Source organism: Dromiciops gliroides, chromosome X, assembly GCF_019393635.1.
Source record: "Dromiciops gliroides isolate mDroGli1 chromosome X, mDroGli1.pri, whole genome shotgun sequence".
In the NCBI taxonomy this organism is placed as follows: domain Eukaryota; kingdom Metazoa; phylum Chordata; class Mammalia; order Microbiotheria; family Microbiotheriidae; genus Dromiciops; species Dromiciops gliroides.
In genome coordinates, this window is record NC_057867.1 from 50,464,644 (window position 1) to 50,471,349 (window position 6,706).

The 6,706-nt window shown below is 42.1% G+C and overlaps 1 pseudogene; it reads left to right on the forward strand.

Annotated features, from left to right (window-relative positions):
* The first annotated feature begins 1,497 nt into the window (after positions 1-1,497).
* Positions 1,498-2,879, forward strand: LOC122734198 (annotated as a pseudogene).
* Positions 2,880-6,706: the final 3,827 nt, after the last annotated feature.

Below are 6,706 nucleotides of genomic sequence, written 5' to 3' on the forward strand. Positions count from 1 at the left end.
CCTTCTGTCTTTAGGAAGTCAGATTCTAGGATTCTACCACTTTTCTGTCCAGAAAGCTGGGGTTTGGAATTCTTGACTCTTGTCCAGAAAGCTGGAGTTCCATGTGCTTCTCCTCCCCAGGGGAAGTCGAGAGGTTATGCCACTGTCTCTCCAAGTTTGGGGCCAGGAACCTGGGGGTCAGGAACTCTCCTGTTGGACCACATGGGCAAGAACATGTCTGTCTCTACCATATACCTCTGCCATTACCAGCTCCCCATCTTCCCATGAGTCCTGGACTGCTCCTAGGTGGGCTTCTCTTTCTGGATCTCTCCAGAAAACAAAAAGGGTAAGGGGGCAGAAGGGTCTTGGCTTCTAGCACAAAGGGGTTGTGCGCCATCCCACAATACAAAGAGCCAGCCAATTCACCTCTGGGATAGTCCCTGTTGCTGGGACTCAATAGGAAACATTTTTAGCTCTTTCAATGGTCATGTTCATGCCCTTGAAAGGAGATGCCTCCTCTGGTCCCAAACAGAGGCTCACTTCAGTGTATATCTCTGACAACTTTCCCCGTGTCAATTGATTTGCTACATGCTTTAAAAAAAAAGAAGATCAAGCTATATGACCACAAAGGGGACACTCAAACTTTAAGTTTTTAAGTCTCAATTTCTACAAAGGGAGATGATAACACATAATGGAATAGCGACTTCAGTGGTTTGTTGTGAGACTTAGAGACTGGATTTAAAGCACTTTGCCAGATTTAAAGCTCTATATCAAATGCTACTTATTACCACCATCATCATTATTATGTTTAATTGACTTTAATCCAGAGAATGGTCCAAATCCATTTTCCCCTCCATATACTCGATGGAGAAGTGACATCTTAAAGAAACCTCTTTAAAATAGCTGTAGTTAAAGGTGCCCTAATATAAATAGCTTCCAAGTGTTTTCCTATTTAGGAGAAATAAGAGCAGTTTGATAGGTAAAGCAAGTGGTACATGATGGATCATTAGAAAAACTAAGAAAGTCAATTATGTTCATAAAAAAAATTTGCTACACGTTAGTGACAAGTTTAGTGGTTTCCCATTTTTCAGAGTCTATAATAAGCTCGAATAGATCAGGGTGGAGCTATTGCCATTGCTAATAGTGCTTTCCTTTCATCTTTATCCTTCCTGCTAAGTTGATATTGATCTTGACCTCTGCTCTAATTAGCCTCTGGGTCTGTCTGTACACCAAAAATGATTCTTGTGACATAGACACCACATCGTGGGGCTGGGGATTTCAAGCACTGGACATAATCTTTTCTTCTCAGAGTTTCCAAAATCATTGATTGAGTTAGAAAATGCCTCTCAGGGCAGCTAAGTGGCACAGTGGATAAAGCACCAGCCCTGGATTCAGGAGGACCTGAGTTCAAATCCAGCCTCAGACACTTGACACTTACTAGCTGTGTGACCCTGGGCAAGTCACTTAACCCTCATTGCCCTGCAAAAAAAAAATAAAAACAAACAAACAAAAAAGAAAATGCCTCTCTTCAGTGACCTGCTTAGTCATATTGATGGATCATCAGGACCAATAAATACATAAAGAAGTTTGAAGAATGGGTGACAATCCAAAGCATGTCTACACAACCAGAGAAAATAGCAGAATCAGTTGAATGATGGAAGCTGCAGGTGTAGACATAAAAAAACCCAACTAGTTGGCACAGCTGAGCTGATGGGCATCGGGAAATAAAAGCTTCCCGATGGCTCAGAAATACTTATTTCCTTCTATTTTACTTGGCAAATTGGGCCCAGATCCCCCAAAGAAGACTTTGTGTCCCTATGGACACCAGGAGCCCTGGAGGATGGCTGGGACAGTGAGTCTTTCACATTGGTAAAAAGACACAGAAAAAGCTATATGGCAGAGGTTCAACTGATGATAAAGTATCCCTGCTCAATTGGATAAATGCCCTAGAAGCTTTTCAACAAACAAATCAAACTATCTCTGTTGATGTCAAATTTTGTCATCAAGGCCTGCAGGAATCTGGTTCTGAAGGTCTAGATAACTTGATTTTTGCCAAGAAAGATACTTTCTCCAAAGATGTGGACTCTTTATATTTAGAGCAACTACTGGTTGGCGAAATGAAGCACTGTCTGGCTTCAGAGGAATTTGCTACTTTTTTTTATAGAGGTGGAATGCTCTGACATATATCTTCATTGTGGTGTGAGTGGTGGTTCCTGTGCATGAAGCCATGTCCAATCTCATTACTTTGATGGGCTTTTTGTTGAACAGAAAGGGACACATTCTCATTCCTGGTGTTGATGAAGCTGTGGCTCCTGTTATTGCAGAACAGTTTTATTTGAAATAACATGGAAAAGATGTAGTACACATGCTTCTGCATGACTCAAAGAAAACTCTCTTAATGCACAGGTGAAGATAGCTGCCCCTCTCCCTCCTTGGAATTGAAGGAGTCTTCTCTGGTGCAGGAGCTGAAGCAGAAGTAAAAACTGATTCCTAAGAAAGTTATGGGCCAGTTATCAATAAAATTGGCACCATTGATGGTACCTTAGGTCATCAAAGAACAAGTCATAGGTTGTTTGAATGTAAAGTTTGCTGAGCTGAAGGGCCCCAATACATTCAAGGAATGTATGGGCCATGATGGAAAATTCTGGATGTCACATTCCAGTCATCCATACCACATGATGAGAAGAAAACCGCTGAAAACAGTTTTTGATGTTGAGACTTGACAAGAGAAGGGGATGGTATTCTTGTGACCTTGACCTCAAGGAGGCCACAGGGGAAAATGGTATGCTACTGCCCCCATGGTGCCCAGTCACAGAATGAAGAGCTCAACAGGCACAACTACATAGTGGGGGGTAGGGGAGGGAGTGCTGGGTCTTTATGAAGTTTCTCAACTGAACTGAGCCACTTTTTTTCCCTTCAGAATGCCATATCTAGCTAGAAAGTTGGTTAATCTTGTCAATGGGCTATTCTTCATTCCACTTAGGTATGGATGAAAGTAAAAAGCCTCTTCTTTTCTTCTTTCCCTTCTATAAAAATAAGTTCCTACAAAAGCTTTGAACAGCTGGTTTCTCCCCAAGTTCAAGTAGATCAACAGGGGGGAAAGTATCCAGGCTACAAAGACTACAAAAGTGTCTGGAAGAAATGAAAAGAGGTATAAAAAATGGACTGACAGCCAAGGAAGAAAGAAAAACAAGGAGAATCCAAAGCTTAGAAAAGATGGTGGTTAAGCTCCAGGAAAGCAGGTACATTAATACAGCATTGGTGGAGCTGGGAAAAATCCATTTTGGAACTATGTTCCCAAAGTCACGAAATTATGTATACCTAATTACTCAGCCATACCAATACTAGACTTATAAACCAAAGATATCAATGAAAGAAAAATAGAAACTATATATATAAAAGTATAGCAGCTCATTGAAGGGGCAAAGAACTGGAAACAAAAGAGAATGGCTAAAGAAATTATTGTATATTAATATAATGGAATATTCTTGTACCATAAGAAATGAGTAAATAATAGTTTCAGAGAAACTTGGGAAGTCATAATAAACTGATGCAAAGTAAAGTGAGAACCGGTAGAATAATTGTATACAATAACATTAACATTGTCAATAAAAACAACTTTAAAAGACTGGAGAATCAATGCAATGACTAATATGATTCCAAAGGACTGATGAGGAAATATACTATTCTCCTCTTGACGGAGAAATAAAGAATAAGACAAATTATTGGATGTGGTCAAATGTTGGAATTTGTTTTTCCTTGACTACTTACATGTTATAAGGACTGTCTCTTTTTTTTTTGCTGGGGGGGGGGGAAGGAGGCAGAGTGAGAGTGGGATGGAGAAGATGTATAGAGATGGGGTAATAAAAAAAGGATCACTGAGACATTTTTTTTTTAAGTGAGGCAATTGGGGTTAAGTGACTTGCCCAGGGTCACACAGCTAGTAAGTGCTAAGTGTCTGAGGACGGATTTGAACTCAGGTACTCCTGAATCCAGGGCCGGTGCTCTATCCACTGCGCCACCTAGCTGCCCCCTGAGGCATCTTTTTCAAAGTTGAACAGAAAGGAACAGAAAGGCCAAAAAGAATCACGGTCAAGTAGGATAGCTTCGAAAGCTATAGGTTGAATTTATTATATATTTGTAGGCCATAAAAGCTCTGAGGATTCTCTTCCCAACTCTTACTCACACTGATAATTCAAGTCCCACCCCCCCAACATGGCAACATGTTTCTCCCCAGGATTCTAGGGGTACTGCTCAGTGGTTGGTTGTGCCTTTCTAATGCCATCAGCTCAAGCCCCGACTAATGTGCTTTTCCCAAGATTATCCATTGAGCATCATTTTATTCAGCCAGCCTTAAGAAGAAAGGGATATTTATTTAAATGGTACAAGATAAAGAGCCAGTATAAGACATCCTCTCCCAAGTCTGTGACTCTCCCACTGGTATATACAATCTAGGGGGAGGTGGGCTGCAATTTAGAGAGCATGTGTGGCAAATGGGTAACTGAGCTCCTGGGTACTGGAAGTTCTTTCCTGCCCTTTGTGAGATCCTCCAGAAATTCTCCCTGGGCATGTTGTGTTTTCTTTACTGGGCTCCATATGGAGTCATGAACCTAGGCCAGTCTGTCATTGGCTCCCAATGCAGACACTGCCATTAGCTGACCTAGGGATGCCCTTGGTACACTGAGATAGGAAGATAGGAAGTGCAGCATCTTCCACATGCTTTAGAGCTCTCAAGATCCTCCTCCAGTCAAAGGAATGTGGGGAGGAGACCTAGGCCAAGGCTCAAGCTGAGGCCTCTCTTGTCCTCCAGGCAGTTCTTCCTCTGGGGGTTTTACTGGAATGCCACCTTTGCGCCAGTCTCTCTAATGGCTCCCTTGTCAACTCCAGAATTTACAGATAACCCATAGGATATGACCAGTTTTCTTCAGCTCCTCTGAATTCTCTTCCTGTGCAATGTCACTCCTGTTCCAAGTGCTTTTTTGAATTTAGCCTAAAGCCTGTGATTGATTGAGCGATTGATTTTAGAATCAACCTATGACTGAGATTGATTGTTTTCACTGAGTTAGCAGACTAGGACATCATATCACCTATTTTAACTCAAATGGGGTCACAACCTCAGCCTTTCATATTTAAAAAAGTAAAGTGAACACTACATAATTGAGAGCCCCAGCTTCAGGGACAATCCTCTTTTTTCTGTTCTACACTCTATATGGAAACTTTTCTGATATTTCTTCAGTTTAGAATAAGTTTAGAAGGAGAGAAAAAAAAAGACTTCAAATAAGTGTCAGTGATAACTACTTCCCTAGGAGGTTGGGACTTAAAACTATCAAAACATAAAGCATTTGGCATGACTGCTGAACAGACATTTTACATTTCACATTGGTTCTGCACTGTCTAAACAACTTCCAAGTCTGTATCTTCTTCCAAGCCAGGCCAGGCCATGGCTTGGGCTCCCCTTTTTGTTGGTAGTCATCTCCTCCAGGGCAGAAATTCCCCTTGCTGTCAGTCAACTCTGACCAATGGACCCAAGCTCTCCAACCTCAAACTCATGAGATTACCCCCCAAGAATGGACATATTCTGCCTTTCTTTTTATCCTTAGCACTTAGCACAGGGATGCTTAAGAAATGCTTGTTGACTGACTGACTGATTTGTCCATCTCTGGACCACTATTTGGTCATCTACAATCAAGGAAAGAGAGATAATACAAAAGAGGCAGAGGCCCAGGTTCAAGCTACCTAGTTTGAGTCCCTTTACTCTAGCTTCCTCTGCATTGGAACAGTCACATACAATAATCTCTTTTGGACAAGCTAGAGTAATTCTGACAGGACTGCTCTGAGTAGAGAAGGGAGGGTCAGCCTCTTTTAAAGATTTGCTGAGTCTCAAGTTTTTCCTGCATAGCTGCTAATAAGGAAACTATTTCACCATCCCCAAGGCACCCAAGCCCTTTAGCCCTGGCTGGAAACAAGGAGGATCGCCATGTCAATAAGCCATGGCCCCTGTTTACAAATGTTTTCTCTGAACTTGCAGTCCCCTCAACATCTTGGACAGTGCTTTGTACATAGTAGGCACGTAATAGATTTTTTGTTTGTTTGTTTTGTTTTTTGGGTTTTTTTGCGGGGCAAGTGGGGTTAAGTGACTTGCCCAGGGTCACACAGCTAGTAAGTCTTAAGTGTCTGAGGCCGGATTTGAACTCAGGTCCTCCTGAATTCAGGGCCGGTGCTCTATCCTCTGTGCCACCTAGCTGCCCCCGTAATAGATTTTGAATGAATGTGTGAATGACTAGGAGAAATAAGTACCCTGCAGTATTTAGACTCTCAGACCCAAACAGTCTTTGATCCCCACTGATTTTTACCACGTGTATCTTAGTCCTCTTCAATTGGGAAAGATATCAAAGAACATTTTCAACTGCCTCACAGCCCAGACTCAAGGGATTTTTTTTCAGAGACAGACATGAAAGAAGCAGTAGGATAACTTTACTTAACTATTTCAAGTCTAATAAAGCTCCTCTCATCCCTTGTCCCCTTTCCTCCTGTCTCCATCCACCACCAAAGTAGAAAGGTAGCTATGCAACTGTAATTGGTTATTGGCTTCCAACCCTTCCTCACCCACTTTCTGTGACCCTGTGGGCCTACTCCCATATCTTTCTCAGCCACCTGCTAGGGATTTGGGCCGGTACAACCCCCCTACCCCCCCCCCCCCAATCAGCAGCTTTGTAGAGGTGAGAGC